Here is a 24,274-nt window from a genome sequence, read left to right as displayed (position 1 = left end):
AACCCACAATAGTACAAGAACTCAATTAACTCCCCAAATAAATAAACCAAAATCTAAAAATAGCTCCCATAAAGGAATGTTGCTGCTGGTAAGTAGAAAAAAAAAAGTTATTTTATAAAACACAAAAATAAATAAAGTATCCAGTACTTCTCCACTAAATGAAACTCATCAATTATATTACTTAATTATAAAATATTTTAAACCTCAAAGGTAACATAAAATCAATATTTAATAAAAAAACACACAGTATCAATATAATATCACAACATTTCCAGGACAATAAAATGGTAACCGCTAATGCACTAATTAATGGTCAGCGGGGGTCTATGTCCAGTCTGATGATAATTACAAAGTCATGCTTCAAATAGGCTCAATAAAGGTCTTGTAAAGGGCAACAGTGCATAAATGCATGGGTACTCAGCCTAATATGGAGACAATATTATAGGACTGTTATGGCCATAATAGTGATTTTAACAGCACAGTTCGTAAATACCGCCTGGTACAGTAAGTTGATTTGTCCAACTCTGTTTTTTTGTATGAGCACCTCCAAGTGACAGTAATAGCCAGCTGCTTCATGACCTCCAAGATAAAAGTGCCAAAACAATGTGTAAGAGGTGTAGCAGAGCAATAAGTTCTTTCCTATTGCATTTTCTTTAGAAGTTTGGAAAGTAATGAGACTGTCCTCCCTGTCCTTGTATTAAAGAGTCTAATAACCAATGGCAGAGCCGTAACTAGACTTTTTGGTGCCCTGTGCCAGAAAGAGCATTGGCGCCCCCCTCATTTTTCAAAGGGACATAATGAACCCAAAAAAGGGCCATGGCTTCATGGGGAAGGGCCAGGGAAGAGATAGGAGAGGCCAGGAGATGCTGGGGATGAAATAAGAGGAAGCTACAAGGGAGAATGATAATAAACAGACATTTGACAGGCCAAACAGCGCCCCCTAACCTGTGGTGCCCTGTGCGATGACACCGGCCGCACTACCCTAGCTACGGCCCTGACCAATGGAATGGCAAACTGTTCAGGTGAGTGTAATTCGCTCCTAATTAAAAGCACATTTGTTACCTTTGCATTAAAAAAAAGAAAAACTGATAATTACCTAACAGAATACCCTAATAAGACACATAAACACTATATAGGTTGATTGAAAAATGAGGATATGAATTGCTTCATGAAAAAAAAAAATTAAAAGCCTCTTATTGACAATATATATGCTAAATTATTTTTAGCAACAAATAACCTGGAGATCAAACCCTGTACCTCTACTTCTAAGTTCGTACTCTTAACATGAGCCCAAGCAGTCTCTTAATAAGGAGTATTTTTGATCTCCCTATTTGTAAATTAAACTATCTAAAAAGACAAAAAATATACTGAAGTAGGGGTATTTGGAAAGACAGTATCCTGTTCTGAATTCCCTCCTGCTGTTTATAAAAATATTTGGAAAAGCTTTTAAAGACCTTCATCATGCAGAATCTTAGCTATCTAATCTGCAACAAATTTCTTGTTTCAGATTGGAGTCTACTGTTGAATTTAGGCAATGCATTAGAGATACTGAATGTAACATGGCTGCTAAAAGGTATCAGTACCAGAAGGGCCCAAATAAAATGAAGAACGTGTTGTCCCATAACGATCTGCCTGTAGAACTAGATGAATTCGTGGATCGTTGTATCACCATTGACCTACATATCACTGAAACGCAAAAAGAAATGTATTAAGCTCACCATGCTAACACCGCCCTAAATGTCCAGCTATGTCTAGATCCACTATGCCTGTACCTGAGGCATTGGATTTGGAAACTAGAGGTTACAGGTCCCATCTTTCCCCAAGAGAAATTCTTGGGGAAATAGCTAAGATTATACTTACATTGTGCTATCTCAGCTGATTTCCTAGCAGAATGTAGGAAAGGCTGCTAAGCCTTCTGGAAATGACAGGACCCCAACTTTTCAAAGAGGATGAATTAGGCCATCACATCATCAGTCCTCAACATGCCAATCAACTTAAATGTCTGCCACAATGTTACATTTCATTACAAATCAGAATTCAATACAGATATATATACTTTCACTTATACATGATAATATAATGCTCCAAATTTTGGGGTCCTCCCTAAATACTGTATATAACATCTCCTATCTTCAATATTAAAGTTACAAAAAGTGGCAATGACCAGTCTGCTGTCTGTCTGGTCTAGAATGCTTTTATTTTGGAATAAGTAATGGGATGAGCCGACGTGCCATGCTTAAATCAAAGATTCTTGCACGGCCAGGTCAATAATCCATCAAATGTAAACTGCAATAAAAGGGAGGAAGGAAAATAGGTCAGGCATATACAGTGTATACTAAAGCCTAAAGGCTTAATGGCCCGAGGAAAATCTCAGAAACATAGTATGTGGAATTTGGTGCCTGGATTTTCATACTCCAGCCTCATCTTCCTACTACAGTATACATTTAAGGATTGAACACTGAGGCAGATTTGGCTGTGGACAAAATAAAAAATATTCTAAAGCCAGTAGCGCCGGGTTGGATTGTTCATTTGCAGAGGTCATTACTAGGCAATGATGAAAAGATTTATTCAAACTGAGAAATACTGAGACAAACTCCTCTACTCTCTTCTTTTTGCAGTCCATGAGGTGTCACAGTCTCCAACTTTTTGGTGTTTCAGCCTTGGGTGTCCTTTGGCTTTTGATATAATCATGAATGGAGCAAATTTTGGGGTTTTACACTTTACTTTGAGTATGCCAACCACCTGGATTTAATTATTTAAATGGCCTGAGGAGTTTAGAAAACTTTAGACGTTTTAGCTGCATGTGGGCTTTCTAACTCTAAACAACCAACCTGATGCAATATAATATTGTTATGCTGTCAGGGTTCTGTGTTCACGAGAAAATATAGTCTTCCAGTAGGGAAAATTGTGGTAGTAATCAAAGAAGTACACAATATGCTGAGGTTGGAACAGTCACTGAGGAGATCACAAATTATTAATATAGTCGTTTTGTTCTCTTCCCAAAAACTGAACTGAAATACTTCCTTTAGTGCGGTCTTTCACAAGATGAATAGTGTTTTCACATATGAGGGCTACCCCATGTCTAGTGGGTGTAAAACATCCTCAACTCTCAGGACTGTCCGATATAACTGTCCTGGATATGACAAGCATTATGTGAAGAACAAGATGGCAACAAAACTGCCTTTGCAACCCCAATGTTTTATTATTATTATTATTAGTAGCATTTGTGGTGCCGCAAGGATTCCGTAGGGGTAGACCATGCAACAATTTGCAATATGTACAAATCTGTTACAGACAAGTAAATAACTTTGTAAATATACTTTACATAAAAATACTGCAAAAATGACATAGAGATAACAAAGGAGCTCGCAAGAGCTTACAGTACATACTAAGGACTAGAAAATTCCAATTTAAATTCAATGTACAATAACTCATGGGTCAGGTTATCTGCACTATAAAAACAATGTAATGGCATATCTGGACTACTGTACATAGTGTATTAGCATCCACTGGAGGACATCTAAATCAGTGATTCACAAACTTTTTCAGGCCTAAATCTCCTTGGTTCCATGGATTTATTCTAGTGCCCCCCACCCATTGAGACCATTATGCTAAATAAATTATTCTACATTTTGATTAAAGTTTTTATTTAATTTCTAACATAAAACAGTATTGATCATTGATATTAATAATGGAATTCAAATATTATAATGTATAATACAAAGATAAATTCACAGTATTGATATAATGTATTATATAATTATATCAATAGCACTTATCTACTCTTCTCAATGTCACTGCTTTCATATCAAACTCACTTCTCTACAGCTTTTCTGTACCTTCCCCTCCAATATCTATTTTATTATTTATGTAACGCGCACACATTCCGCATCACTTTAATATGCTTCTCTGCCCCCCTTTCTAGCACTGATCCTCCTCTATCTTCATTTACAGCTCTACCCCTCAGCCTATCTGCTTTCTTTACTCTCCGACTCGCATCTTACTTGCACTCCCCTCTCTGGCTGAAGGTCCCTCTTCTTGTGCTATCCAGGTTGGCTCCACCCCTGTGATCTCTGCATGTTCAGCTGTATATGTCTGGCTCCCAGCATCAAGGGTTTAGTATACTTAGCCCTCTAGCTGCCCAGCTAGATCAGTCTAGTGTGCCCCAGTAGGTGGCACTGCCCATGTTAGGAACCACTGATCTAAATAGACTATATGCAGTCCTCATTACTATAGTCCTTATTGCTAATCTGAAGAAATGTGCCCATGAGAAAAATGAACCTAATAACCGAGATACGTTCTATTAAATAGCTGTTTTAATTAATTTGCTAATAAAGGCTTAGCTGGAAATTCTGGGAGGTTTATACACATTCAGTAGACTCCAGAGTGTCAGGATGCGTAGGATGAGTAAAAAGTTTGTTTTCCAAATGCCTCTGAATTGGGACCTGGGGCTGCCCTGTTTAAGAACTTTAAATGGATAGATTACTCATGACTGAACCTAGGGGCCTATTTATCAATGAGTTTTACCAATCAGCTCCCAACTGTCATTTTTCAAACAGATGAGAGTTAGGAGCTGATTGGCTGGAGCATCATTATCATAAAACTCATTGCGTATGATAAAATTAGTTGATAAATAGGCCCTTAATCTCAAAGTTCTAACCACGTTCTCTGTCATGGAGAGTGTCTCGCTTTGAAATAAGCGATCAAAGCCCTCTTGAGGGTGTTAATCTTTTTATGTCATGACAGAACTTCTTCCTTGATGCTCTCGTTCTCCAGCTTTTTCCTTTTTTGGCACATTATTTTTTGGGATACCGGCACCTCACTGTTGATTTTACAAGGCTAGAGAGCTGTGCTTCTGCATCCTCTAAAGGGATAGGCTTGTGCTAGGCTGGAAGTCTGTCACATGTGAGGAAGGCTAGAACTTTGAGAAAAAATATATATATTTACCCCTTTCTCACACTGGGTTGACTTTGCCAGGTCCAGTAGGAAGAAGCATAACAAGAGGATGGAGTGTAACATGTTGACTCATATATTAACCCCTGTTGCTGTAAATATTATTTGTATTGTATATAACTCCTTCACACACATCCTTCACATTCCTCACTCCTGTCCCAGTGTTGGTGTGTTTGGTGTTTTACATTGGTCCTAGCAAAGCTGCTATTTGAACTCAGAGCCGTAACTTTTCAACATCTTTTTGGACTGTGAAAGGAAAATAGCGCACCTTGAGCAAACCCTTGCAAAAGGGTGGAATAAACTAATTTCTTACAGATAGGGCCAGAGATAGGGGTGTATCTATAAGGAGTACAGGGTGTGCGGTGCAGGTCCAGGGGGGCCCACACCACACACCCTGCACCCATATTTTGTAATGCCTCTCCGAAGTCCCGCGTTGGGTGTTGCAGCCTGACCAAGATGTCTGGAGAATGACCGCCGCAGCCATCTTTACTGTGTTTTTTGCATTGACAGAGGGAATGCACAGTAGGCTCTGGGCACAGACTAGTGCCCAGAGTCTACTGCTGCAGTCAGTACGTTGCCGGCCACCGGGGAGAGAGGAGGAGGCCCCCGGATGGGAATGCATACAGGCTCCCTCCTCTCTTAATATGCTCCTGGCCTGATATGCTACACATTGTATACTGGTCCAGCCAGATTGAAGAGGTTCTTGGTGGGTTGCATGATCCAATTACACAGGAATGTTGGCCTGGGGTCAGTGGGATGTATGAATGTAGAAAGAGAAAGTATGTAAAGTTATGTATGGACTGTATATAGGGGATGTTATTGGGTTTAATAGCTTATGGAAGTTATGTGGGTGTCACTGGAATTTGATAAGTTTGTCTGAAGAGGTGAGTTTTCAGAGATTGCTTGAAGGTTTGGAGACTAGAGGAAAGTCTTATTGTGCACGGTAGAGAATTCCAGATCTAGCACAGAGTGAAGGTGTCGAGCTGGGAGCCTGGGAGATATTTAGATATATGAGAAAATATCTATGTTGCTGAAGTATTTTGGATTGAATTCTTTAAAATACAGGTAACCAATGGAGGGACTGACAGAGTGGAGCAGCAGAAGATGAACAGTCTGCGAGGAAAATCAGTCTAGTAGCAGTAGATTATAAAGGTGAAAGTCTGTATACTAAAGTGAACTATTATTTACTCAGGAACTATTGGGGGTAAAGACCATCTCCAGAAGACATTTAAGGCTTATATCATGTTTATGTGGTGTACTTCTCCCATACTTCATTTATTTTTAGCGGTGTGATGTTTTGGGAAAAATGTCATATGGATCCATTTAGAAATGTTTTATAGCATAGTCCTGTATAGTCATGCTGTTTTGTTCATATTAATGCATGTGGTTGGGCTGGTCCAATGTGTGTCCATTAAGTGACCCTCCAGGGGATGTCTGTTGTGTATTATGCTGAATGGAGAATGTAACTTTCACTTGCAGTGGGCACAAGGTTTGTGGCCTTTGTGACATGTAATCGGGGCAGACTTACTGTGACATGAAAGTAGGTAAGTGCCTGGACGTGGCATGCAAACTAAGGGGTCAATTCAATTAGCTGTGAGCAGGGCAATGTGTCGATGCAGCTGCGCAGTAATGCCAGCAACAGCACATTAACTCACCCCCAACTCTCACCACTCAAAGAGTAGGCACAGAGGCATGTTCTATTTGAGCAATGAGAGGAGGCTGCAGTGGCAAGAAATAAAGAAAGACCTCATTGGAAGAAAGACTCCCGAGCTACAAGGTTGTCCCCATCCTGTGATTGTTGCTGTTATTGCTGCCGATGTGTATTAATGATGTTTAAAATTATTTGTGTGCAGTTGTTGATACTGCAGAGGTATATAGACACACACCAGTGGTGGTCCCTGCACAAGCTCAGAAGTTACCTCCGTGGCCATTTTGGAACAGGGCATGAAGCCTCCCAGGAGGGACAGGAAGACTGAAGTCTGTGCAGTAGCACACTCCTCTTTCAACAAATGATAAGTGTGTGTGAGAGGATGAATGCAAAGGGTTTTGTTTAACGTACTGTAATAAGATATGTTTTGAAGGGAGAAGATTAAAGACTTTGTGTACTTAATGTCTCTTTATTTGTTCCTCAAACTGCCACAACTGGTATCTGTACACTGCTACACTTACTTCACGACCTTTGTTAAACCATACTTGCCTATTCTCCTTTAATGTCCGTGAGACTCCCAATTCCATAGAGTTCACCTGGACTCTCTGAAGTGTAGACCAAACTCCTGCATCTCGATTCTCTTTCTTGAGAAGGTCACGTACCCATGGCTCAATGGCAGCAGGCCATGCTAAAGCTAACTGGATCTCCCAGAGAAGAGGGCTAAACAGTAAGTATATGTTAAACCTGCATATACAGGAACAACTGTTTGCTGAACCACCCACAGAGGTGAGAGAGACCAGGCAATGATCCTGGTGGCTGATCCAATTGTGTTCCAGAGCTAGATACACCTACTGTACATAGCCCAACAAGCAAATAGGGGGAGGAGAGGCAACATAATTGCTGCATGGACACATTGTAATATAGTAAGTGTCATGCACAATGCTACCAAATGAGAGCAGAGGGTATGCAGCGTGTATACAAATGAAATGCAAAGAAGCCAGTCTGCATGTATAATAAATATGTGTCTAGTTTAAAACAGCTGATCTAGCAAACCTTAAGAATTGTGTTTTGTGCATTTCTTCACACAATCGTACCTGCAGATTAATGGGCTCTGCCTTGATATAAAGCTGAGTATGACACAAACAGCTACTACTGTACTTAATATTTGCAGCTCTCTGTTGCCACACTAGAGTGGAACACAATTGTTTAGTTGATAAATGAGCATTGTTAGGGTTCACCCAGTATAAACATGTTAATTATATATACAATACTATCAAAACGGACCATCTGAGTAACCAGGTTCTGTACAAATGCTGCAGTCGTTAAGATTAGTTGTTTAGGGTTAAGTTCTGCTATGTTAATCCAGACCATTTCCACTATTTCACCACTGCAATTTGCAACCTTAGATGAACTGTATAAATAAGATACGATGCGAGAATAAGATACGATGCAAGATTGGATAAAGTTATTGTTTGGTGATAACAATCGTAACCAGTAATTATGGCGCCATTGTACTATTCGTGTCTTTTGTTCACCAAATACATTGTTCAGCATTAATGTTTTCAGGGTTTATTCTAAATGCTACAGATCTGCAGTCAAGTTGAAGATTCTGTGAATTTTCATTTTATAGAATTGTTTATAGCCTTGGCTACTAATGCGTTCTAGAAACTCCTTTTGCACTATTGAATGAATTGTTGGTGGTTTCTCTAAAAATAAGTTTTAGCTCCCTCTAGTGTTCAAACAATATTTAATTGACTCACATTGTAGCATTAGTGTGAGAGTGTGTATAAATGCTGCCACCTGGTGAGAAACAAAGGTTGGAGGGAGGGGACTGACTTAATATATTTAAATGGTAGAATAGAATTGAATGTCTGTATTAATCCATATTTGTATTTCGTACTTGCAGTGCCTACTCTTTATAATGCAACCTTCATTTGCCACCAGGTACATTAAAGAACATTAACATATATTAATTCTTTTATAACTCACTATTTTTTTTCTGAAACGACAGCCATGTTAGCTGCAGCAGCAGTATCTTATGTGTTAGTATAGAACAGCAGCTATCTGCTGGTAATTCATATAACTAAAGTCTGGGGATCTGCTCTTTGCTAGAACACCAGCTACTGTATTTCCAAACTCCTACTACTCACAAATGCTACATGTAATATTTTCAACCATCTACTAAAATTCAGGTACATTAAAAGGAAAGTAAAATGCAGTATCCTTACACACACAAAAGCTGCAAAAGCTATTAAATAGAAAATTTTTATTAGCAGATAAAAAAAAATACTTAGGCATTCCCCTAAAATATTTGAGTACATCTGTAAGCAGAAGTACATGTCACCCGCCCGGAAGAGGAACATTTTGTTTATGAACATTAGTAATAATGTGCACAGAAAAAAAATGCTGTTATTTTGTCTTAGGGACTTATTTATTATTAATAACCCTATTGCAGCGATAAGTATGGTTTAATTACTCTCTTGGCAATACTGGCTTAGAACTTTACCAGATCAGTTCCGTAGTCCGGTGCATTCGTGAGCCTTGGTTAAGAGAATAAAAAGCCCAGATTAGGGCCTATGTATTAATAATTGTGGCAGTGCCAGGATTATTATTCATCCACAATAACAGACTTTTTTTTACAAAACTATTCCCTCTATGTATTAAAATCAACTTGTCCCTGTAAGTTACATCCTGACCACAACAGAGCAGTCTTTCATGTTTTCAAAAGACTCCTCCTGAGACTCTAACTAGAGCCATAACTACACTTTTTGGTGCCCTGTACCCGAGAGAGAAGTTTTTAATAGGGGCATAAGATAATGCACCTTAAAAAGGGCCATGGCCTCATGGGGAAGGACCAGGGAAGAGATAGGGGAGGCCAGGAGATGCTGGGATAAAAGAAGAGAATAATAATAAACAGGAAAATTGACAGGCCCAAACAGCGCCCCCTGCCCTGCAGTGCCATGTGCCATGGCACAGGTCGCACTGCCCTAGGTACGGCCCTGACTCTAACACAGAGCATGTGCACTGTATCTGCAGGACCTGATTATGGGGCACATGGGTCTGGGACTGAAAATAATCAAGAGCCTATTGTGAACAATGCTATGTGGGTGTGGCCAGTACCATATGGACGTGTATGCCCGCAACACTATCACCCCCAATGTCGTAAAAGTAGAAAAAAAAATTAGGTACTGCAAATAGAAATATGTCATCATTTTGAGAGGAAAATAGAAATACAATTTAATACGTATTATTTATGGGCAACCGTGTGGCCAGCTGGGTAATCATCATCATAATGTTCCACTCGCCCCATTGTTAATCTGGCCCTGAGGGTCAGTTTCTGAAGCTGGACAGATGCTGCCGGAGAGGGATCGTAAAATGCCTCCTCTGCGAGATTGTCTCCATAGGATTAAAGTGGTTTATGCCATCTGAGGATGGTGTATAGCAACAGGGCCAAACTCAGTGGAGCTTTACATTTTTGGATTTTGGTACATAGGATTCAGACCAGAGTCCCCATTGATAATAATGGTTACTGTGGGCTGCAGAGCTAATTAGCCTTTTACAGGAGATTTCTGTGAAATATCCTTCATTAGGCTGTTAGTACATCAGGGGTGGATTGGGTCACAAGGAGAACTGGCTACTTCCCGCTGTGCAGGACCCGTCTCTCAACAGTACAGTCATCTGGGACACTACCGCTTCACATCTTTGCAGTCCACACGCTCAGGCAGAGGACGACACCGGTCAGGGCCATAGGCAAACACAGGGAGGTTTCCAGTTGCCTGGAAACCCCCCTCCCCAGCCCACACAATGACCACAATAGAAATAGTAATATAATAGAATCTTACTAGTGCTGCATGTTCTTCTTATTATCACAAATGAAATAATTAGCACCACCTGTGGATATTTTAACATGTGTCAGCCAGTAATAATTACACCTGTGCACCAACTTGGAGATCTGGAAAACATGCACTGTTTGGGGTTCATTGCTATAGACCACCAATAGGTTTAATTATTAATACCATATTATAATACTCTATATAGTGCATAACGAGACCAATATGTACATATATGTTCAGGGCATGGCTGCACCCGTTTGTGGGTGGGTCTAGCATGTGAAATGCACCCAATCACAGGAGCATGGCATAGCACCCAGCAGCTGGGACTAAAGTAGTCCATACTGTATTAGGATGGCAGGACAGTCCCATAATAGCTGCATTTTTAGAAGGATGTATTTAGATGCTAAAATGCAACACACAAAAATTAAAGTGCTACAACTTTATTTTGTACATCTCTCAAGTAAATAACGCATAAACAAAATCTATATTCTGTCATAGAGATAGATGAATGAAGGACTTAATTTTGACATAACATCAGTTTATCTTAAACACACACGTTCTGCAGCACATATCCATTCCTAACCCACTGCTCCATGCTCCTTCCTCACTATCTACCCCATCTGTGTCGCCCCTGTCTGTCTGCCCCCCACCTTTAGAATGTAAGCTCTCACGAGCAGGGCCCTTGTCTCTCACGTGCTTCTCCTATCCCTACTTATAGTATTATTTACTCCTAACTACCCAATTAGCACCTAACATTTGGTTGCTGAGGTCCTGTTGCTTGTGTTATGCAGCTATGTTTATAAACCGTGTCCTTGTCCTGCATTGTTTAATTTACTATTAACTGTTTTTCTTGTGTGCTCATTTATGTACTGTGTAAGGCGCTGCGGATCCTTTGTGGCACCATATAAATAAAAGATAATAATAATAATAATAATAATAATAATAATAATAATAATAATAATAATAATAAAGGGCAGTGCTGGATTCTTCTGCTGCTCCCCCAGACTCTTGGACTTGCTCCAATGCTATTGAATGGTGCCCACATCTGAAATAAAAACATTAGGCTCAGGCAGGATGGCCCTACTGCCGCATTTAATGGCTTACTGTGATTGCTGGTCCTGTATATGCTGGAATTATGACACACAGTACACTCTCTCTAAAATGCGTTTGCCACTGAGGGCTCAGGAGCGGATCACTCACCGTGACCACAGACAAGATGGCGGATTCAGCCAGGGGAGAAGTGCCTATGGGTATGGGAGGAATGAGACACGTCCTCTATTTCCTTTGCTCCCCTTCCCAGTGGTTGCATGTGGTCTGCCTGCCAATGCCACCACAGTCAGCATACACTGATCCCTGCTGCAGCTGCGCTATTCAGCAGCTTGGCGACCTCCCCTGGTAATCTGGATCACAGGTTACAACATGACCTGGAGCTCTACATGGAGAATTAAGAACCCCGGAGGTCATATGGGTAATGACCACTGACTGCCTGTCCAGCAATGATGAGACTACAAGTCCCAGCACATCTTGTCAACTTGTCAAATGGGTGTGCTGGGACTTGTAGTTAGAGACCTCAAGTACATATACTTCAATATATATATAGATTGAAAATGTTGTTGAGGGGAGCTGTATATGCCACAGGTTTTTAGCTTCTGGCTGGACAGAAGCTGTTTGGAAGCACTAATTACTAGATGGCATGTGATCCCTACTTTAATTCCATCCTTAGATGACACAAACAGAACAGGTACCTATTCTGGTACTTATTAAGCAGACATCCACATATAAAGATGTAGGGAAGCCTTTGGCAGCAGAATATGGTAATTCTTTCAGCTGGCAGAGTTATTGCTCCATTCTTGTATAGGGCATGCACTAACAGGCCAATAGCTATGGGACTCTTCACCTTTCATACATTTATATCTACCTGAGATAAACTCAGAGTTTTGCTTTCAGTTCGATTTGTTGAAAGAAAAGTATTAAAAATACAATATAATATTGTTGTTATTTTACATTTACTTCTGAACACGCTTATTTATTTTAATAATTAAATATTTTTAAAACAACTACATTTATATAACATTATTTATTCTAAGGGGAAAAAAAGCATTTTTTATGCTTGTGTATACCACAATATGGAGTCGATTTAATTAAGTGTGAGCAGGGTGAGTACCATTGCAACAATGTGGTAATGCCAGCAACGGATCCCCACCTTTTCCCCATCTCACAACGGACACATGGATTTTTGTACAAAGGGCCTGATTCAGAGCCGCTCGCTCTGACAGAGCACTCGCTCTGAATCAGGGCCGGGCTTCTTTTTTTTTGGGAGCGGCCTCTTGGCCGCTCACATAGCTGTGGGTGACCACCCACAGCTATTGCTAGCGGCCAGGATGATGGTCGCGATGGTCAAGACCATCGCAACCATCGGGCTTGCGACAAGACCCTTGTGGTAGGGTCTCGCCCATCGCAAGCCCCAGAGAGCTTTCAGCTCTAACAGAGCCGGAAGCTCTCCACTGGCATCACTTGTGATGTCAGTGGGGCCTCCCCCAAACGGCAGGCGCTCTCATGGGAACGCCTCTGTTTGGGCAGCCACCCCCCCCTGGCCTGCCCACCAAACGGGGCGAACCGTCACTCATCATCGACAGCTCGCCCCCTTTGGTGCGAGACCCGGAGCGACACAGTGCTCGTCGCTAGCCGGGTCTCGTGCATGCGCACGATGGAGCCGGCTCCGTCGTGCGCATGCGCTCTGGGCCACCATCGACCCGGTTGCGAGCGCTCAGCGCTTACGACCGGGTCCGAATCAGGCCCACAGCCCTATGGGGCTGCATGCTAAATTCTGCAAGGCTGGGGCTTCCGCTGTAAGCAGACTAATGGCTAATGAACCCCTAAATGCACACTTAATAAATAGGCCACAGTGTCTTGGAATCAACTTTGGATCCCATATTTCCATTTTCATTCAATGTGTTCTCTTTAATTTACTGTAACAGTAACACATTTATCATATTTATAAAACTATAAGTGTTGGGAAATAATGTGTTTAATAATTAGTTGAATAATTTGTAGTATGCCACAGTTTAGCAAAAGAGAAGCACAGGGACTCATTGTTGTATCATGAGCAACAGGTTACTGAACCTACTAATTAGACCCTTGTTGTTGGTACACTACAGTTGTGCATGGCTGCTTTACAACGCCATAGAGGAAGAGGCCTCAAGAGATACAACAATATGCACACTTCAATTCACACAGATTATTAAAATATACAGTCATCTCTTTATAATTGGCCTCACTTGCAAGTGTTTATCATCACTCCAGTCTGAATGAAAGCAACTACAACCTTTAAAAGCCATTTCTGTAACAGGGCAGTAAATGGAGGCTTGTTACTGTATCGGCTGATAATAATAATAATAATAATAACAATATTGTTCCCCCACCCCTCTATTGGTAATTCACCAATATGTATAATACAAATGGAAAAAATGATTGCTGAAAACATGAATTAAGTTGTCATCATATTTTGGAAGGGGGTTAATTACTCATTTCTGGACCCATTGCTTATGTCAGAGCAACATACTTATATCTTAACAGTAGCTCTGATTCTATTGACCTCAAAGCTTACAGAAGCTGAGGTAAGTCCATGTTGATTACCTTACTATAGAGGGACCAGTGCTATAAATAAAATGACTCATGCTCTCTTCAGTGGTGTTTTGTAAGGCCTGATGTTTGTGTGGTACCCAGGGGTGGAAGTGTGGGCATAGATAGGTTAAGTGTAGATGGTACCTTACAGTAGAAATGACAGCTCCAGTGGATTTTCCATTCTCCTGGCAATGACTCCACCCACTTGTCCTTCTCAGACTATAGCAGAGAGGCAAGGCCGGCACACATTAAAATGGTGTGACGACCTTGATAAGCAGTTTAATCTGACAAATTTATTTAAGAGTGTAAAAGCCTGTAGCTCCAGGTTTAATGTATGCAATAAATAACCATTAGCACACCAAAGACATGGGACTTCACACAATAAACAATAAACAGCAAACAAGTAGAAAAAATGACATATATGAGATTATAATAATATGCATTAGTTCCTATCAATTCTGTGATAAATAACCAATAAATTGCTTTTCTCTTCGCAATTAAATACACTTCTTAACTGCATCTGCCGCAGCACCTCTTTAGTTATTATTAAGTAGAAACTGCAATTCCTCAACTACTATAACACGTCATATTTTGAATATATTGCATAGGAGGGTTCATAGGCTTTAATAGGGAGCCAGGGGTATCACATTTGGAGTACAAAAATTGTGGCCTTTAGCTATGAGCTGTGTGCGGTCAGGATGTATATGCAGGATTAGCTCCCCCAATTACCCTAGGCTATGGAGGTCTGATATAAAACCACTTAAGGTGCGTACACACATAACGATGTAAGTAACCAACGATTTTAGTGAACGATTTTCGTTCAGATTTTCCCTTGAAAAAGTGAACAAAAATCGATCACTAAAAATCGTTGGTTACTAAAATATTGAACGATTTTCAAAAACGATGAACGATGAATGATTTTTTAATCATGCATACAGTGAATGGAAATTGTTCATCGTTTATCGTTCATTCTGCACAACATGAACGATTTTCTAAATGAAAATCGTTTGTTGGACAGTCAGAATGGACGATGAACTACAAACTACAAACGAGAACGCGCATGAACGATTATCGTTCATCGTTCAGCTTAAAAAGATTAACGATTTTACAAACGATTTAACGATAACAACGTTGTTATAGTTAAATCGTTAAAAAAATCGTTATGTGTGTACGCACCTTTACTGTTATCACTGCCACGATTTTTAGCATCAACCCATATTAGACTAATTGTATAGTTATGAAGAAGTCACAAATACTTAATGCCAGTACATGTATATAATTGAGCTTAAGAAAAACACAAACAACCCAATTTCAAAATATCAAAATTTAAAAGAACAGCTTGTACCTAACAATTATATATAGCCATACTTACAAATGTTACTGCTATTCAGCTTCAAACACATTTTAAAGGGAATCCATGTTGGAAACTCCAAAAAACAAAAAAACATACTGTATGTAAAAATGTAAAACAAATCATACAAATGATCTACAGTACATAATGATAGCAAGACAAACAATTAATCCAAGAGTCAGCAGGTGCACAATGCCGGTAACAGCTTATCCTCTATGCTTTGATTGGCAAAACAATTTCAACAAACCAATCATGGTGGAGTATGGTTAGAAATTTCTAAATCATTATAAACTCTAACTGGTTGCAAATGCAATCAGCACATAAGAGAAGTAGAATAATCTGTTCATTCTTGAATAGACAGACGCATTTATGGGGCCAAAACAATCAAGCAGATATATTTCAGCCTGTTTGGGAAATCTAGATGGATGATGGCTATAATATATTATAGTTAGAAAAATGCACTATTATTGCCCAACATATTGTTTGGCCTCATTACAGTACGTAGACCAATGTTTGGATCCATATGAAGCAAAGTGTTTGATTTACTTAATAGAAAACACCATAATTTAAAGTTTTGAATTTGCTTTTTTTATTATCTAATACATAGGAAATATCCATTTAAATTAGCAATATACTATTAAAGTAGTTTGATGGTTGCTCTTGCAAAACTACATTTATATGTTTAGTTCCCATAAGGTTCTCTCAAGAAAAGAAAACTACACATAATTGGTAGCCATGAAGCACAGAGAATTGACCATCATGTGTCTGCTTACATGGTTGTACTAGGTATTCGCCTTCCTTGCTTCATAAGGATAGTGTTGAAAGAGTAGTGCTCTACTGCACAGACTCCAGCCGTCCTGTTTCTCCAGGGAGGCTTCATTGCGTGTTCAAATATAGCTGCCAAGCTCACTACTGAGCATGTGCAGGAGCCATCTTTACAGTTTGCTGTGTAGAGTGACATAGTGGGAGACAGAAGTCTCCTACATAGCTCCTATGAGAGATCTGGTTAATACCTGCATATAATGCTGTTCCAGATACCTGCATTGCTACCTGTTTGCAGCTTACACTCACCAGCAGGTGAGCTGTATTGAACCCCTCTCCACTCCATTACCAGTGTACATGTAACAGTGAGTATGTATATAACTGCTATTTCTTAATAAATCAACACCATTGGACTTTTCATAGTTTGAGTCATCTGCTCAGGGGTGTTTGTAGAGAGGAGGAGGTCCGTGTGCAGTCTCCGACACGGGTCCCCTCTTCTCTGTCCGGCGGCTGACAGCGCACTGAGCTGGGCGCGGCCAGCGCTGGAGTTATAGACTCTGGGCACTAGAGTCTATAGAGTATGCACAGGTCACCAGGAGAATGGCCGTGGCCGCCATTTTCCCTGTACTGCGCATGCGCAAACGACGGGAAAATGGCCGCAGCAGCCAATTTAGTCGTTTTTACGGTGCCGGACCCCCGCACCGATGTGGGACTCCGGAGAGGTAAGTAATACTATGGGCAGAGGCGTATCTATAATGGGTCCATGGGGGCCCCACACCGCACACCCTGCCCCGCACACCCTGCACCCATTATAGATACGCCCTGTATCTGCTGGTGAGTGCCTCTATATCTCTGCAATATCAACATCTGCACACACATCATTTCCAACAGGTTATGGTACCCAGACATACAGTACTAGCTATTAGAAACACCCAAAGCAGAATACAGATGCCATCTTAAGCACATGTGTAGTGAAGATTGCATAGGAGAACAGAGTGAAGACAGCACAGAGTGTTTCCAGCAGAGTATAGCAGCAGTGAATCTGATTAAAGTACAGACGCTACACAGTTATGACTGTAAGAAGCATAAATACAGGATCTACACCCATAATGGGGTTTATCAAACAGGTGCAGAAAATTATGTTTGTTGTGGCCTGTGGGCCATAGAACAAGATGCGGCCTTTGGGCCGTGTAGCAGCCTTGGCTGTGGTGGTCTGAAGAAGGACCTGTGCCACCGGGTTGACAAAGGCCATGGTACGTAGGATTGTGGCCTGTGCTGCCGGGATATTACAAGCGGTGGTATGCTGAATTGTGTACTTTGGATGCTGGAGTGCGGCCTGTGCTGCCGGGTTGACACAAGTCGCTGGACGCTGAAGTGCAACCTGTGCCGCCGAGTTGACACAAGCAGCTGGATGCTGAACTGGACACTGAGTGCTGTCTGTGCCGTCTGGATGACACAAACGGCAGAGCATGGATATGCAGACCGTGCCGCCTAGATGACACAAAAGGCAGATAATAGATATGCAGACCGTGCCACCTAGCGGCAGGTAACGAAAGTAGACAGGAGATCTGGGTACTCGACTGGATAACAGGAGACAACACCAAAACCGGAAACATGTGAAACACTACCACCGGCATTGGAGCAGGATTTGCACCAGAAGGAAATAGCCACAGGAACCAATTCAGAACAGAGCAGGGATGATGGACAGTTGATGGGAGGAGTTCAGCGAATGGTCCCCCGGCGTTCACATGAGCGGCTTGTGACACAAACACAGCCCAGTTAACAACAGATACAGTCAAAGCAAAGTTATCCCAGTTTCAAGAATGTGTACACTGTGATTTAAGCATTTAGACAACTGCAGTACATACAGAAATTGAAAAATTCAGAAAATCTCAAGTGTTCTAATTGTCACAAAATACATCACAAAGTAATTGAGTGCAAGCAAAAGAATGTGAATTCTATACAAAGCAAGAGATGCAAAAGCAGAGTTGAGTAATTTCTGAGTGTTCTAGATAGCCGCAGAAATGATTACTGGTATATTGATTTAGGCGCAACAAGGCATTTCAGCTGCAATGAGGAATGGTTCACCAAGTTAACCATATGTGATCCTATCAATATCAAAGGAATTGGCAATTAAGTTCTTACAGTTACTAAAGTTATCCTATCACTATCAAAGGAATTGGCAATTAAGTTCTTACAATTACTTAAGTTGGACAGTAAAAGCACACTTAAAAATTGTGACAAGAACAAAAGTCACAGAGATCCAAGATGTGCTTCGTGTACCAGAACTGGAAAGTAATCTTATCACCATCACTGTCCTAGAACAGAGAGGCCACAAACTTCACTTTGCTAAGGGAAAGTGCTTATTGAGAAACAAAATAGGAACTGTCATAGCTACAAGCACAATATGTCAGTAATTGTGCATGTTTTATACACAGCACTGTTACGTGATGATGACATCTGAGTCACAATCACTGGAACTCTGGCAAAGAAAGTTTTGTCACCCTGGATATGACAATGTTTGAAAGCTACAGAGTGGGACTATCACGGTAGTATTAGTAACTAACACAGAGGAACCCGTATGTGAGAGCTCTATTGTGGGGAACAATTTACAAAATCAACAATTGAAATAGTACATTCAGATGTGTGTGGTCCAATGAAAGTAAAGTCTGTGAGTGGATACAGATACTTTGTGACATTTATAGATGACTTCACAAGAATGACACGTGTACTTCATCAGAGAAAAATCTGAAGTGGTGAAAAACATTGTAGATTACAAGAGACAGGTTACAGACTGAAGACACTAAGGTCTAATAATGGTGGAGAATATCTCAACAGAGAGATGAAATTATTCTTAAGAAAATATGTAATAGAGCATTAGTTAACCATTGCCTATACTCCTGAGCATAATGGTGTCAGTGAATAAGCTAAAGGACACAGACCTAGATAAACAATTTTGGGTGGAAGCAGTGTCCACAGCATTTTATTTCAAGAACTGTTCTCTTACAGTGTAACATCTATTGAACTGTGGTTAAATAGAAAAAAAAGTGTAAAACATCTCAGAACTTTTGAAAGTACTGCCTATGTGCATATACCAAAGGAGAAAAGATGAAAGCTTGATTCAAAGTTAGTAAAGTACATCATGCTCTTCTATTGCTATAAGAGCAAAGGTTACAGATTCTGGAATCCAAATACCAGACAGGTTATTGAAGGTTACCATCTGCACTGGAGTTTGGTCATTGATACATTTATTTGTAGATGGACCCGTAATATAAAGCAAATATAAGTATCTTAACCATATATTTCAACGTGGGGGTGCTACCACTGACAATAATAAATTAATAACAGACACGAAGACAGAAGAGGAATTGTCCTGTGTGGTGTAAATAAAGACAAACAAATGGCACCCCCCCCTTTTTTTTGTTTTGGAATATTACCTTAACAAATGGAGATTAGCGGAGTAGTGGGAAGTGCATAGTTTTTCTTTTTAATCACACCATTCTTTTTCAGATCTGTCACTTTATTTCTATTTTATCTTGCTGGATTTTAGACATACTGTATAAAAAACAAAAGATTGTGTTTTATAAAAATGATAAATAAAAGTTATATTTTAAGATAATATATATATATAAATATATAATATATATAAAAAAATTAAAAAAAATAATAATAAAAAAAAAATTATATATATATATATATATATATATATAGCAAAACAAAAAGAAGGTGGCACTCCAAGACTGATAACTTTGTGAAGCAAATGGTGCTTTATTGCAACGTTTCAGGGTCCCTCACCCCTTCGTCAGGACACACAGTGCCTTCACAAAATCATCACTTGGAGTGCCACCTTCTTTTTGTTTTGCTGCATTAGAGGTGTGTCATCCTCAGGAAGGCACCCAAGCAAGGTCCAGTAAGGCTTCAGCTGCCTGCAGAGTGCCGGATTTGTCTTTTTATATATACAGTATATATATATATATATATATATATATATATATATATAAACATGTAGGAGTCCGGCACTCTCCTAAAGATATAAGTATTGCCCAGGTGCCACAACAAACCAAGAAGGTATAATATATACGGGGAAACAAAACAGAAGGGCACTCAACAGGACTTCCACAACCTATGTAGATATAATCAAGAAACCAAGCAGAGCCAGATGTAATGTCAACGTTTCAGCAGAAGGTGCTTTTATCAAGACATGATATAGATAGATAGATAGATAGATAGATAGATAGATAAAAAAATGCACACTCACCCCCTCCTTACAGAGAGGATTCCAGGACTTGCACGATACCACAAAAAAATGGGTGTAATCTAATATAAAGATTACATAATACAGACAAATGCAGAGGCCCAACAGTCTGTTTCAACTGCTCGCAGGCAGTTTTCGTCAGTGACACTGCTTGGAAAAGATCTTCTGCGAGGTCAAATATCGGCAAGCCACCTAGGGGATATGATGAAGAAGTTTCAAATATTTCATTCAGTGAGCCTCTAGATATTCAAGGAGCACAGTCAAGTGCCGACTGGTCTGAATGGAAGTCAGCGATAGATAAAGAGATGAAATCGCTTCACAAAAACAATGTTATCCGGCTATAGATAGACAGTAAAATGGTCAACAATATCTAGATAGACACCAGATGTTGAACAGTCAATAGGTTGACAGGGACAAAAGGTCGGCAGGGACAAAATATCGAGACACTAAAGGTCGACATGGAAGAGGGTCAACATGTAAAAATGGTACATGTTGACACACAAATGGTCGACACACAAACTTACTTACCAGAGGGTTAGGGTTAGGCACTTTCCCGATGGTTAGGTTAGGCACTTACCCCAATGGTTAGGGTAAGGCACAAGGAGAGAGATTAGGCACTTACCAGAGGGTTAGAGTTAGGCACTTTCCCCGATGGTTAAGGTCAGGCACCTACCCCGATGGTTAGGGTTAGGCACCAGGAGGGAGAGTGGGTTAGGCGCCAAGGGGAGAGTCAGGGTTAGGGTGAAGATTAGGGCTGGAAAAAAAATGTGTTGACCATTTGTGTGTTGACAATTTTCATTGCGTCCTTTTGACCCTGTTGACCATTTGTACCTGTCGACTTTCTTCCATGTTCCTGTCAACCTATTGCCTAACATCTGGTGCTTGTATAGTCAAATGCATAATTTGTAGCAAAACTGGGTTATGCAGGAGACAGCAAGTCAAAGCCGGTGCTAGGGTGTTCAGCACCCACCTGCAAAATATAAATTTGCACCCTATTATAGTTAGCATTCACACCTTTCTAATGCAGGAGCAAATGGCTCCATTGGTAAAGTGTCTGACTTCAAAGTGTGGGGTGATTAGTTCAAATTACTATTTTAAATTAAGGAGAATGTGAAGTAGCTTCATATAGTTAGAATTCACAGGCTACCTTTGTAGGAACAATTGATTCCATTGGTACGGTGACTGTCTGCAAAGAATGCGGTGATAGGCTAAAATCCCAAATATGACTGTATTTTAAATTAATAAGAATGTGAATTAGCTTCATATAGTTAGAATTCACAGGCTTCCTTTGTAGCAGCAAAATGGCTCCATTGGTAAGCTGTGTGACTGTGAAGTGTGAGGTGATTGGTTTGTGTCTCAGTTATGACAGAATTTTGAAATGTTTTCACTTTATGGGAATATGACTGAAGATGCTTAGGGTTAGAAGGGGATGTGACCTCAGCAGCAGAGGTAATGGGGGAATGGGAGGAAATGTGATCAGACAGAAAGATGCCGGGACTCACAGAGCAGGAAGCTACATGAAAGAATGGCCAGTGAAGCAGGGAAGGTGCCTCTCCAGCCCGACACCTGCCTGCAATGTATACTCCATTTACCACATTGCACTAGCACTGCAGCGAGAAATTACAATATTAGGTACTTTTGCAGGAGCTTTGAGAAACACCCTATTAGACTAATAATTGCACCTGACCCTGGTCTTTGATAGTCCAAAGGTAAATTTTTTCAACCCTTAGTGGTTATACAGTGTGTGTCTTATTGTGCTTTACAGTAGTATGTGAAGTAACAGAGGCATCATAAGCCAGGAGAAACACCTATATCCTGAATCACCTGAAAAAATAACACAGAGATGACATTTCACATTTAGTTAAGATATATTGCAGGTAGCAGAAGGTGCATGTACAAAGTTATTGTTGATTACATACTTCTCAACTGTCCCAATTTTTTGAGTCTGACACTTCGGGATATAATTACTAAGAATTGTGGCAGTCCGAGATTAAACACGCTGGGCACCGCTGAGATACAAGAGAATTTTCCCCAATCAAACACTCAAATTTACCAAGAATCATGCTTGACTGAAACATGGTTTCCAAAGGTCTATGGAATCATGTTTGATTGTATGCAAGTTTAGTCATATTGGGCTGAATTGAATAGAAGTGCCTGTGAGCAGCATGTTCTGCAGAAGCACTGCACAGATCAAAAAAAATGTGGTGGGGCCCAACCCAAAACCAGCCCTGGACCTCTGAGCCAGTCCTGGTACAGGAAATTGGGGAAAAACCTGGCGTGAGGTTCTCTGTATGTTCCTATAACCAGCACTGGGCTGAACGAGTCGAGATTGTAATGCCATAGCAGAAGACACACAGCATTGAGTCTCTCTGCCAAAGCATTAACCAGCTCCAAACTTGTCAGCCCAGGGCTGGCAATCCTTGGAAGGTGGAGACCCCAAAAATAAAATGGGGTCCCCCTTCCAAAGGATCAACCATCCCTGCACCCCTGGAGATGGTGGGTGCAGGTGTAATTGTTTAAATATAGAAATAATATTGTTCTTCACAGTGGGACTACAGGTTCAAGCAAATCTCCCCTGCAACACTTATAGAACTACAGAACTACTCAAAATAAAATTAATCCCCTATCCTGTGGACATGGGAGTCATGTATATATACATACTATATATACAGTGCTTCCCAGGAGACTGACAGGACCCCTACATGGGTTCATCAGACCACTTATAGCCAATCAGCGGCCGCTATCTCACTGGGAGTTGTAGTGTCATCACACCTAAGGAGACCCTGATGAGCCAAGTACACCAAACATGCTCAGCGGCAGCTGTCTCCCTGGACCCTCTGCAGCCCAGCACACAGCAGCAGTGTGCTGGGCTAGGGAGACATCGTGCTGCCACTGAGCAGCAGCAGCAGTCTCCTCTCTCTCCCTGCCCAATGTGTTATTGACTTGAGCACCCGCCAGGCCCCTTCAGCTGACCCGGGTCTTGGTAATTAGTAACCACTACGCCCCTCTCTGTGCCTCTGCGGAGGAGTGGGGCCCAAAGCATATTTTTGCACCTGGGCTCACTACTCACAAATTATGCCACTGGTCCTACAAATCCCTCTGCCAAAGAAATCTGGGGTAAGTAGCCAATAGGCTACAGTGACTAATGCCAGCTGAAGAGCACTTTGCTTTCCGGAGTTTGGTAAATTAGGTATTGAAGCAGCCCACAAAACCTCAGGGGGCTTCTTTTGCAAATGAAAAAGTAGATACTTTCAGGGGATATATAATATTTGCGGGTGCTCCATGAAATCACACATTGGTGGGGCATATCCCACAAATATAATTTGATAAATAGGACCATTATAGCTAATACTGTCTATGTGCTTCTCCTATAAACATTGTGTTTTTATTTTGCACTGTACATGACCATTATAATATTTCATGTAATGATACACACAGCACCATCTGAGAATGACGGGTTATTGTATCCCTACAGAGACGAATGACTGCAGCTATGGATGTAGGTGAAAGAGCTGATTAACTCCACTAAGAAGTGAACGTATGCATAATGATATAGGTAGGACATGCCATTGCATAATGATATAGGATCGGATGTGCCATTATTATTCTTATAGGGTAACCCTCTGTCTGAGTGCCATGTTGTTTTACAATGATGTCACCACAATGTTCCCTGTCTTTAAATGGCTTTGTTTGTAACATATAACTGGTGTTTATAATACACAGAACCAAAGGAATGAGAGATATCTGAGTAAAGAAGACTAACCCTTTCCTGGCTACAGCTTCTCATCCCTACAATTACACAACTTAGAAGGAATACCGTCCCAGAATTAGTTTACATAGTTGATGAG

This window comes from Taudactylus pleione, unplaced genomic scaffold (genome assembly GCF_031769625.1).
Source record: "Taudactylus pleione unplaced genomic scaffold, aTauple2 ptg000019l, whole genome shotgun sequence".
Classification (NCBI taxonomy): Eukaryota; Metazoa; Chordata; class Amphibia; order Anura; family Myobatrachidae; genus Taudactylus; species Taudactylus pleione.
This window is presented reverse-complemented; position numbering follows the sequence as displayed.